Source organism: Ursus arctos, unplaced genomic scaffold, assembly GCF_023065955.2.
Source record: "Ursus arctos isolate Adak ecotype North America unplaced genomic scaffold, UrsArc2.0 scaffold_14, whole genome shotgun sequence".
Lineage (NCBI taxonomy): Eukaryota > Metazoa > Chordata > Mammalia > Carnivora > Ursidae > Ursus > Ursus arctos.
Window position 1 is genome coordinate 56,595,792 of NW_026622808.1, and position 13,279 is coordinate 56,609,070.

Here is a 13,279-nt window from a genome sequence, read left to right on the forward strand (position 1 = left end):
TTTCTTGCCTTGTCAATTTTTGCCATTCTAACGCGTAAGGTGGTATCTTAGTGTGGTTTTGATTTGAATTTCCCTGATGGCTAATGATTTTGAACATTTTTTCATGTATCTGTTAGCCATTTGTATGTCATCATTGGAAAAGTGTCTGTTCATATCTTCTGCCCATTTTATGATTTGTTTATTTGTTTCTTTTTGAGATCATTAACTCCCAGTTCAGAGGCTGGGAGAAAGGATTTACATTTGGACTCTGAAGAGAATTAAAAAGCACATCCAATTTCCAACTCCTCCTGGGGTCATTTTGAGTGATGAAAAACTGTGTAGTTTTATAATGCCAATATGTATTAACAAGCTCAAATGCTCACTAAACTTTAAAAAAAAAAAAAAAATCAGGCCTCTACAGAGTAGAGCTTAGACCAGTGCCCAGTGAGTTTGGAGTACCTATTACATTTCTCTTAGGAAGTTGCCTTGCTGATGAGGAAACCACAAGGCTAACTATACCATGTGCTCACCAAAATAAGCTAGGAACCCTCCTGGTAATAACATTTCTGGGACAGTTTTATAAGAGACTTAAACCTTGGGATGCCTGGGTGGCTCAGTCAATTACACGTCTGCCTTAGGCTCAAGTCATGATCCCCAGGGTCCTGGGATCGAGTCCCGCATTGGGCTTTTTGCTCAGTGGGGAGCCTGCTTCTCCCCTGACAAATTTTGTCTCTCTCTCTGACAAATAAATAAATACTAAAAAAAAAAAAAAAAAAAAAAAAAAAAAGAAAGAATGAAATTTAAACCTTTAATGCTTCAACTCCTAATTCTTGGTCAAGACAATCAGCCATGAAAGAGAAGGAAATCCTGCCATTTGTAACAATGTGGATACAGGTTGATTGAGGGCATTATGCTAAGTGGACTAAGTCAGACAGAGAGAGGGAGGTATTATATGATCTCACTTATATGTGGAGTCTAAAGAAAAAAAAAAAAAACTAATTCCAGAAACAGCAAACAGGTTGGTGGTTATTACCAGATGTTGGAGCTGGGAAAAATGAGTGAAACTGGTTAAAAGTTACAAACTTTCTGTTATAAAATAAATAATTTCTGGGGATAGAATGTACAGCATAGTGACTATCATTAACAGTATTGTATTGTATTTTTGAAAGTTGCTGAGAGAGTAGATATTATAAGTTCCCATCACAAGAAAAAAAGTTGTAACCATGCGTGGTGATGGATGTTAACAAGACTTACTGTGGTGGTAATCATTTTACTATATATATATATAATCATTATATATGCCTTAAATGAATAGAATGTTAAATGTCAATTATATTTCAACAGAACTGGGGGACAAAAGAAAATTTTGAAACCTTAAAGTTGACTGATTTTATAATCATTCTCCACTTAACTCCTTCCTGAAGCCACAGCATCTTCTGTGCCCTTTATTCATTTATACGTGTTGAGTCTCCCTTGAACTTAGAAGAGGGGCAGGGTCTTCTTCAGCATTGATAGTTGTATACAGTCTTGTCTTTTTTAAAAACCATTTGGCAGAATGTAATCATTTTATGCTTTAATGGTGAGAACCTTGTTTAAAGGCAGTAAAGTTTATTGCAGTCACCTCAGGTTCCCCTACTTTTATCTTTGTTCCTCTGCAGTCCATTCCTAGTCCAGCAGCCAGTGTTTCCTTTCTAAAGGATGTACCTATCCCTCTGCTCAGAACCCATCAGCAGCCCATTATTTCATTCAGTGTCAAAATCTAGATCTACAAAGGGTCTTTCAAGGGTCTACAAAGTGCTGTTTGATCAATATCCCAGATAAATTTATAAGCTCCTGTTGTTCTATTCTCTGCTCTCACTTTGCAGTAGTCACACTGACTTCCTTATTGTTCCTTGCATGCTTAGGAATAGACTGACTGCCTAGTGTCCTTAGCTCCAGCTCCTCTTTTCTGGAAAGTTCTTTTGTCCAGATACTGGCTTGACTAACTCCTTCTTTTCCTTTTCATCTTGGCTCAAGCATTTTATTCTCAGAGAAGCTTACAGTGACCACCAGGTTTAATATTGGCAGTCTGTATTCCAGCACTCTTAATCCTCTTATTCTTCTCTGCTCATTCTTTTTTTCCCATAGTATTTATCATCTTCTAACAGATAATTTTCTTAGTATTATGTTTGCTTTATATTTTCTACCTCTCTAGTAGAACGTAAGGTCCTCAAAGGCAAAACCTTGTCTCTTTTGTTCACGGATACATCCTAAGCTCCTAGAGCAGTTCCAGTAACATAAATACTACTAATCCACACTTGATAAATAGTTGCTGAGTGAATAAGTGAATGAGAAAATTCAGCAATGACTAGAGATCAGAGTTTAACTCCTACTCCATCTTTTAATCACAGAAGTCCTAGGAACGACCTCACTAAGTGGCTTTGGGATTCATCATCTGATGGTTTGAATCTTCTAGGTTTCCATTTTTGCATGCCAATAAGCATTGACAGGACACATTCCATGTAAGTGGCTGAAGCAGTTTGGATTTTTGAGGGATAACTATATTATAGAATTCATTGTTTCTGAGAGCCGTCAAATTTATGTGATGATGCTTGTCTGTCTTCTTGTTGGCATTGCTATTTATTTTATTTGTGCTTTCTTATGCATAAGTTGTTATTTAAAATTAAAATGGTAGGCTAAGGGAAGCCATCAGATAGCAAAGGCTTAATTAATTTGAAAGACCCACAAGACATAGTTCAGATGATGATGGACCTTAAAGATTATGTTGCTCACATAAATTTTAATTAGGCTATAACTGTGCTTACTTTTTCTGTAAATCTACAAAATAAAAAGAAGCATATACCCAAGACTCTCCACTGGGGATTCCTATTGGATACTTATTTGAAACTGTTAATATTATGTGGTCAATAGATTTGTGGGGGGTGCGGGGATGCCTGGGTGGCTCAGTCAGTTAAGTGTCTGCCTTCTGCTCAGGTCATGATCCCAGGGTCTTAGAATTGGGCCTGTGTTGGGCTCCCTACTCAGCGGAGAGCCTCCTTCTCCGTCTCCTCCCCGCTTGTACTCTCTGTCACTATCTCTGTCTCTCTCTCTCTCAAATAGATGAATAAAATCTTTAAAAAAAATAGATTTTTTTGGTATTACATCATACTTAGGTCACCCCCACATACATGCGTTGGGTATCTGGACAGCTGTAGATCTAGCAATCAATAAAAGTGTGAATGTTTTCCTGTGAATTGGAAAAACAGTAAGTCTTGAACATTTAAGCATATAAATTCCTATTTTTCAAATATATTCATCCATGCTGCTTTTCATAGACTGACACATACACATGCTCTTGTGACTAATAGAACATAAATACATTTTACATTGAAAAGTTGATTTCATAACTTGTGACTCGTAGTTATGAGAATTATGGGAAATTTTTCATATAACAAATTTATCATCAAAATGACATTTATTAAGTATCTTTTCATTGTTCCTATTTCAGGTAATACAGGAACCATGGACCAAGGGATTAAAAAATTATGCTGAGCAATATTTTCTTTACTTTCACTAATGATCGAAATACTTTACTTGGCTGTTTCATTGTTACGTACATCTGGGCATGTAGAAAACGAGGCTCATGGTTTTTACTAGCAAAACTGCCCATTTTATACCCGGGCTCTGTTAAAGATTTTATTTTTTTATTTTTTTAAAGATTTTATTTATTCGACACAGAGAGAGAGAGAGCAAGAGAGAGTACTAGCACCAGTGGGGGTGGTCGTGGGGTCAGGGTCTCCCCTGAGCAGGGAGCCGGATGCAGGCCAGCTGGGCTCCATCCCTGGATCATGACCTGAGCCAAAGGCAGATGCTTAACTGACTGAGCCACCCTGGCACCCCTCTGTTTAAGATTTTAATGGTAAAAATCAAATCTGATTAGCTCCTAATTGGTTCTTCTTCCCACTTTATAAGACTTAATTTGTCCTCAAATCCTGTGAATTTGAAACCTTTGCCTACTTCCATTCTCCCAGTTTTAGTTCAGCTTCATAGCTCTTGTTTTTATGAGTTCCTCCCATCTGGAATTCCTAGCCCATTCTCTGTTGATTCTCTGTTGATTATGATATCACATAATCATGGAAGTTATTTTTCCAAAGCTCAAATCTGAGCATGCCCTACTCTATACATTGCACTCATTGGTGTGACTTAAAATATATTTTCAGAACCCAACTTATCTTTCCTCTTCTACTCAGTCAACATTACCTTTTTCCTTTTCCACAGTGTCATTCCCACAATGGTTTGTGATGTCTCATGTCTGGGATTTTGCAAAAGCTTTCCTTTGTCTAGAAAGCCTACCTCTCATTCATCTCCAAAGTGTACTTCAATAAGATGTCTTAAGTCTGCCTTATTCTGCTCGCCATACATGGGGCTTTCCTTCCTTTACTGTCATCTCATTCTCTGCATTTTTCATATATCTTGCATCTCACATTTCTTTACTAAAAACACATCATACATTGAAATTACAGTTGACCTTTGAATAACAGTTTCACTTATGTGCAGGTTTTTTGGACAAATACAGTATAGTGCTGTAAATGTATTTTCTCTTCTTTATGATTTTCTTAACATTTTCTCTAGCTTACTTTATTGCAAGGACATAGTATGTGATACATAGAGCATGCAAAGTACGTGTTAATCTAAAGGGCTTCCAGTCAACAGTAGGCTATTAGTAGTTAAGTTTTGGGGGAGTCAAAAGTTATATGTGGATTTTTGACTGTGCATGGGGTCAGCTCCCCTAACCCATGTGTGGTTCAAGGGAAAACTTTATTTACACACATACCCACGTGTATATCTATATACCTATATCTCTGTCTCTGTATCTAATCTCTCTCTATATAGTCAGTCTTCATTATTAACATATTTCATGTGTGCGAATTCATCCGTGTGCTGAAATTTATTTTAATCCCCAAATCAGTACTCACTGGGCTTTCATGATCATTCACAGATACAAACAGATGGGTGAAAAATCTGAGTCACCCAATATGCACATTCCCAGCTGAGGGAGAATAAGGTATAGTTTCTATACTATACTATACTATACTATACTATACTATACTATACTATACTATATACTATAAACCAGTGTCCCTCTCAGAATATATTTAGTGACCATTTTTTCATATTTTTGTGGTTTTACTTGATTTCGCTGTTTAAAATGGCCCTCAAGTATAGGGCTGAAGTGCTGTCTAGTATCACTAAGCACAGGAATGCTGTGGTATGCTTTACAGAGAAAATGCAGGTGTTAGATAAGCTGTGTTCAGGCATGAGTTATAGTGCCATTGGCCAGGATTCAAATTTTATGGAATAAATAGTATTTATTAAGTGAAGTTTAATAATAAAGTGTGTTTATACAAACACACATAAAACAAAGCCGTGTGTGTGTGTGTGTGTATGTATGTGTATATATATATATATGTGTGTGTGTGTGTGTGTGTGTGTGTGTGTGTGTGTGTATATGTATATATTGTGGTCAGAGACTCATTAGAACCTAACCCTGTATTAAACCCTAAGAGCCAGGTTCAGTATTCACTAATTCAGTGTTTGTGGTGACTTGATAAAACATCATTATGATGAATAACAAGAATCAACTGATGTGTATGTATGTATCCTTTGAGAGCAGTTGAGCCTCAGTCTTCATTTTATTTCTAGAGCCTAGTACAGTGCCTGATAGATAGCAGGTACTGGATAAATATTTGAGAATTGAATGAACAAAGGCAAATAGGACATGAAGACATTTTAGTTGCAAATGAGAAATACTACACTGCTTGATATAAGCAGAAGTCATGTTAATTTGAAGATTAATTGACAGCTCAGAGGAGACGCAGAAGGGTCTTGAAATGAGGCATGGAAAACTGCAGGAGGAAATAGAAGAGAGGCAAGGCCAGCCAAAATAGTGTCCTAGAAGCCGTGTAGTGAGGGCACTGTGTTAGCACCACCTTTGAATATGGAGCTCCACAGTTTTCCACTTCCATCACCAGAATTTAGTGCTGCCACTTTCCTGTTCCCCAGAAATGGGATTTGCCACAATCTCTGATGCTTTGTTTCTTTATATTGAGATTTAAATTACTAACTGAATATGATTGAGTGCTCAGCCTGGTCATATGCCCATACCCCAGCTGGTCTTTTTTATTTCCATAGTAGGAAGAGGGCTGCCTTCCACTAGAACTCATTCAGGAATTTCAGTAACATGAGGAAGGTATGGAGTGTTTCATGCTGGTCAGTGAAAAGAATAATCAATATGTAACACAGAATGTTTTTATTTAAATATCATTGTATGAGTTGGGTTTTGTTTTGTTTTTCCGAATAGTACTGAATAACAAGCTCTAGCACTCCAGTGTGTAGTGGTTTATAATAGTAAGCATTTATGTCCACTCAGTTCTGTGGATCAGCTGGGATTCTGCAGGAGTGGGGTGTGGGGACTGACTTCAGATCTGGTCAATGCGTCTCTCATTCTGGTGCCAGTCACGACCTGGGGCAAAATCTCAGAATTGATGGCCCAAGCGCAACGGGCCTATCTGAATGCTGCAAGTGCCCTTAAAGCCTTAGCACCCTGCAAAGCCAACGTTACTAGGAGGCAGGACATATTCTTTGCCTACTCTGGTGGAGGTGCTAGAAATTCACATGGCAAAGGTGTTGAATGTTTAATTCTATTTTAGGGAGGAAATTAATTGGAAAGGCTAAACCCATCTACCACTGTAGTACGAGAAGTGTTACAATTTAGTCCAAAACAATTGAACATTGTTATTGTTAATATTATTGATATTATTTTGGTTTATAACAGAGTTATATTAACATCTATTTTCCCAAATGGCTTCCTTTTCCATCCTAATTATAACGTGTTTTTAATGACTCTCCTGTTTTCTTGTTTCTCCTCCCTGCTAAAAGTCAAATCCAATATTAAGGACAAGGAGATTGTGTACTTTGTAATTTATAATGGCCTAATTCTGAGTGCTTTTTCTAAAGGGTACAGGAGATATAAAAAGAACTTAGCCACACAGGCTCCAACTAGGAGTTGCAACCAAGGCAGATTTGAATCACCTGGGAGAGATTTTTTAAAATGCAAATACTATAGAAGGCTACCCCATACCAATTCTATCAGACTCTCTGAGGTGAGGTTCAGGCATTTTAACAAAATTTTCAAGGATTTATATGTACATTAAAGTTTGAGAAGCACTGCTCTAAAGTCAAATGGCTTAAGGTTGATTTGACCACTTCTGCCGGCCACACACAATGTTGCTTAACATTTCTAAGCTATTTCATCATTTAAAAAGCTAGGACAATCATAACACATAACTCACATACTTGTTCAGTGATTATCAAATGCAATAATGATTATAAATCATAGTGGGAGATACAGAGTACTCCATAAATGATATGTCTTACCAGTACTATTATCTCAATTTTGACATTGTCTATGACCTTGGCAAATTTGAGTTTCCCCCAGGGGGAATTTTCTCTTGTAAAATGATGAATGAGTAATTCTCTCATTTTTCCTTTCCAACTCTAACATTCAAAGATTTTCTGGTGTCACTTCAAAATTATTATTTCATCATTACAGAAATAGGTTATCTCTTTGTGTGCATGCACTATCATAAGGATTTAAAACAGTAAAGGAAATATATGACATCTCTTTCATTTGAGATATCTTTTGTGGTTGTTTTGGCTTGTTTTGGAATATTTGTTTATGGATTTGCAGTGTTTAAATGTGGTTTGACAGAATGTCACAGAGAAAGGAGCAGCTTCTGTATTCTGGGTATGTTAGTATAGGTTGTCTGGAGAAACAATAAGATTGTGTGTGTGTGTGTGTATACACATATGTGTATATATATATGTAGAGAGAGAGAGAAAGGTTATTTATGATAAGGATATAAAAAATGAAGTGTATAAAAAATGAAGTGTATAAAAATGAAGTGTATCATGCAGTTATGAAAGCTGAGAAGTACCATGATCTGCACTCAGCAAGACTGAAGTATTATGCAGTATGTGTGTGTGTATGTATATATGTGTATATATGTGTATATATCTATATATATGTGCTGCACATATATGTGTATCTATGCGTATATATAAATATAAAAATAGGATATTTATTATAAGGACATAAAAAATTAAGGGTATAAAAATTGGCTCATGCGGTTATGGAAGCTGAGAAGTTCCACAATCTTCAGTCAGCAAGCAAGGAGAGTCAATTATGTCAGGTCTAGTTCGAGTCCCAAGTCCAAAGGCTGGAAAAGATCAGTGTCCCAGCTTTATGGTAGTAAGGCAGAGAAAAGGAATTTTCCCTTACCCTACATTTTTGTTCTATTCAGGTCTTGAAAACATAGGGACCACTCACAATGGGGAGGACAGTCTGCTTTACTCAGCCTACTGATTCAAATGTTAATCTCACTGGAAACATCCTCCACAGACACACCCAGAATAATGATGAACCAAATATCGGTGGCCAGTCAAGTTGATACATAAAACTAGCCATCACACTATGTGACATCAGTAAATCAAACTGACTTCCTTTCTAAGTTTCTCAGTCTTCGAAAACCTGTAGAGTAACAATGGGGCACCTGGGTGGCTCAGCTGATTCAGTGGCTGCCTTTGGCTCAGGTCACGATATCTGGGTCTTGGGATAGAGCCCTGCGTGGGGCTCCCTGCTAAGGGGGGAGCCTGCTTCTCCCTCTCCCTCTGCCTCTACCTCTCCCCCTGTCTGTGTGCTTTCTCTCTCTCTGTCAAATAAATAAAATCTTAAAAAAAAACAAAACCCTGTAGAGTAACATTGCTAATTTCAAGACCTATATGTTGTCTTATGTTGCAGTTTTTTTTTCACTTATTATCCATTTCTGAACAAATAGCTTATTGAAAAATTTTGTCTGAGAACGTAGTTGTTAGGCATTCTATTTTCATGATGTAGTATGGTTTTGTCATTCTCCATTATATCAACATGGAACAGAATTACTAACATTAATTAGTAATACATTTTTTACATAGTTATTAGTATTTATTGCTATGCTTACCATGTTATGAATACATGTTAGGAATACCATGTAATGAATAATCAAATATACACATTACATCTAGGATGCAGTTTTCCTGATGGCAGGGACCTTATCTCTCTAATCCCCCAACCTTGTACCAAAGGGTCTGGTGAATAGTAGGCATTTATTATTCCTTAAATGAATGGGTGCTCTTTTTAATTTTTCCAAAACTCTATGACTAAGAGGTGATCTTTTTTTTTTTTTAAAGATTTTATTTATTTATTTGACAGAGATAGAGACAGCCAGCGAGAGAGGGAACACAAGCAGGGGGAGTGGGAGAGGAAGAAGCAGGCTCATAGGGGAGGAGCCTGACGTGGGGCTCGATCCCGTAACGCCGGGATCACGCCCTGAGCCGGAGGCAGACACTTAACCGCTGTGCCACCCAGGCGCCCCGACTAAGAGGTGATCTTAATTCTCATTTCATCAGTAAGAAATTGTATCAGTTCCCTATTATTACGGTAATGCTGTATAGCAATATCTCAATGGCATAAAATATGTGTTTGTTTTCCATGTGCTTGCAAGTCAGCTGGGACAGTTCATCTAGGTTAGATGGGGTAGGGACACCTCCACTCCTCACATGTTGATCATGGAACTCAGGATCAAAGAGAAGCAGCTGCCTAGGATAAGATTTTTCTCTTGATGATGACGGAATGCAAGAGAGTAAGGAGAAACACACAAGGTCTCTTCTGACCTACATTCAGAAGTGGCACATTGACCTCCACCTACATTTCTTTGGCTGGAACAAGTTACATGGTCAAGCTCAAAGTCAAGGGCAGGAGTGATACCCTCCATCCACAATTAGGCCATGACAACTAGCAGTGTGGATATAGGGAGAACTGGAGGGAGAATTAGAACCAGTGATTTAATCTGCCTAAGAAACTGAGGCTAAGAGAGGTCATTTGATTTGTCCAAAGGCATAGAGTTAGTAGGCCCTGGGTCAAGAATTGACTCCAAATTGCTGGCTCCAATGTTTTAAAACACTTCACTGTGCTTTGATCAAGAAGTTGTAGTGAATCCATTCTTGGTAACTTGGTAAATATCATACATTCTCTCTCTCTCTCTCTCTCTCTTTTTTTTTTTTGGATTGGGTTTAGTACAAAAAATAACTAAATTAAAATACAATGCATTTATCACCTTGTTGAGTATGGGGATCGTACAGCTGCAAAGGATTTAATTAAAAGTTGATGATTTAATAGGCAGCTTCCATCTATTGTTTACTCTGGAGGGTGAGATTCAATTTAAAATTGGGCTCCAAATTTCATTTTGGAACAGCATCCTTGTCGTTGTCAGGCAGAAAATGTCCCAAAGGAAGCAGACACATCCCTGAATAGAGAGCACTGAATCAGACAGCCATGAGCAGCTCAGAAGTTAAAACACAAAGATTTTGTGTAGTTTGGTTTTATGTAGTTTGAAGGGGTAGGTATTCAGTTGTAGATATATAATTGCATATTTTTTACACATTTGTCCCATGCCAGTTGCACGCGCACTCTCTCTCTATATATACACACACACACACACACACACATATATATATATATTTCTTCAATATATGTATATTTCTTCAATAGGACAAAGTTTATTATTCATAATATAAAATGACTTCATTTCTACTTAATGCAGTAAAACATTGGTTAATAAATACTGCAAACCTAAAATCCTTTGTAATTTTTTTTGTCAACTGTAGGTTGATAATGAGAAGGAAAGAATGGACCATTATTTAGGGTTAAAATCTCGGAATAGCATGAAGTTAGAACCTTGAGTTGATGTGGGAAATGTTCTTGCCTTTGAAGATGCTGTTAGTATTTCACTTAGCATTACCTATACTTTCTGGCAAATGCCTTTGGATTCATTGTCTACCCGGTATTGGTACACATTCGTGAAATTGTTTTTCCAGCTGCCAGGTCTGACTAAAACTAGAGACCATTAACAAGATGATTCTGGACCTCCTTTCTCACCATGAATGTCCTTAAATTATAGAGGGTTTGAGAAGTTTATCAACATACGCTTCTACTCAAAAAGCAAAAATCTCATTGAATGTACAAAATTTGTTTTGCATCCATGTTTTGTTTGTAGATGTATGTTTATATACACAGCTACATTTTTAGGAATATGGGTAGAGTACTACCAGTACTTTAAAATTAGGACTTTATTTTCTCTGTAATTTAGTTTAACAAGTATTTTTTTTAATAGATTTTGTTTATTTGAGAGAGAGCGAGAGGGAGAGAGAGAGAGAGTGCATGCGTGAGTGTGAGCACAAGCAGTGGTGGGGGGTGGGCAGAGGGAGAAGCAGGCTCCCTGCTGAGCAGGAAGCTGGAAGCCGGGCTCATCCCAGGACCCTGGCATCATGACCTGAACCCAAGGCAGATGCTTTAACCAACTGAGCCACCCAGGTACCCCTAGTTTGGGCAAGTATTAAAATCAAAAAGGAAAAGGTTGATTTTCTATGAACCTGAAACATATTTATTCCCTGGCAGTACCCAGGAAATGTAATATTATATTAGGTGCAAAAGATAAAGACAATGTCTTTTAAAAACAAGCCAACCAGATTGTCATCCCAGAGTATGTTCATTTCTGAAGGCTGCATGACCACTCATGATGGCCATGACGTGCCTCTGCTGACTGACATCTATCGTAATGAAAACTATTGTGTGGGCCAGATCATTGCTGGCAATGCTGAAAATCATGTTTCAGTCTTTCTAGTAAGATTTCAGATCTCTCAATTTCCATCATTAGAGTGAACACTTTTAAATCTCTCCAAATAAAGAGTCTCTGAGTACGTAAAATCAGAGAATCAGAAAGAGCTCTGTGATGTTGTCATTACTGAACTAGGTTTAAATTGGCAATACACTGCTCTTAAACTTCTGTAGTTGTTTCAAGTGTTGGGGTCTACAATTTGAGTTTGACACACAGGCCTCAAGGCCTCCTATTGTGACCACATCTCAAAATAACCGAGGCACCCTTTCAAAACAGCCAGTTTTGCTTTCTCTTAAAAAATAAAAAAGACTTTTACTCTCACAAAAGGAATAGTAATCAAGCCAATAGCTATAAAAATGTCCAGAAAGAGCATATAAATAGGAATGCAGAATGATCAGTGAAGCCAGATAATCCTGGATTCAGTACTTGATTCTGCCACTTACAAATGGTGGACGCTTGGGCATTGTCAGTGTTTAGTTCCTCTTCTATTAAATGCATTGTGAATTCTGTAAGTTCACATTTATTGCACACTTTCTTTACTGGGCTGTGTGCTGAGTAAATTGTAGGCATTTTGTTATTTATTCCATCCAGTAATCCTATAGGTTAGGCATTACTACTTTCTTCACTGTTTATATGAAGAAATTGGCTTACAGAAGTTAAGTAAAGTAGGAGTAAAATTGGCTTACAGAAGTTAAGTAAGGTAAGAGTAAAAAAAAAAAAAAAGATAGGAGCAGAGCAGTGAAATATGACAGTGCCTAGTTTAATAATTGGTTCATAGTAGCTTAATACATACTAATTTCAGAGACTGCTATTTTTCCACCCCCTAAAATTCTTCCTAATCTGAACATATTAATGTCACTTAGTCTGGATCTTATAAAACTATTAATTCTTCTACAATTAGCTCACTTGTGCTTATGCACCTTACTATTCCAGCTATTTTCTGTTCTGAAGTGTCAGTTAAAAATTGCAACACTAGCCATCCTGCACATTCAGATATTTATTGATCACTTAGGTATACTACGTAAGGAAAACTGAGTGGTGCAAAAAGTCAGTTGAGACCTTTGCTTTCATAGAAATTAATTAGTAGGGAAAATAAAAAATAAAGGAAAGCGGGTAATGAGTAAAATAAGCAAGATCAAGTGAAGTAACGGGGAGAGTGCTCCCATAGATAAGATGTAGTTGGGGAGACCTCTCCTTGGTGGTGTATTAATTTGCTAGAGTTGCATAAAAAGCGCAAATGAGTGATAGAAATTCACAAATGAGAATTTGTTTTTTCATGGTTCTGGAGGCTAGAAGTCCAAGATTAAGGTGTCAGAGGGTTGGTTTCTTTTCAGGATTGTGAGGGAAAACTGTTCCATGCCTCTCACCTGGCTTCTGGTAACCTCAGGCATTCCTTCGCTTATAGATAGCATTCTTCCTGTATCTTCATATTGTTTTCCCTCTAAGCATATCTCTGGTTCAAATTTCTCACTTTTTATAAAGACTCAATCATATTATATTAGGACCCACCCTAATGACCTCATCTTAACTTGACCATTCATCCACAA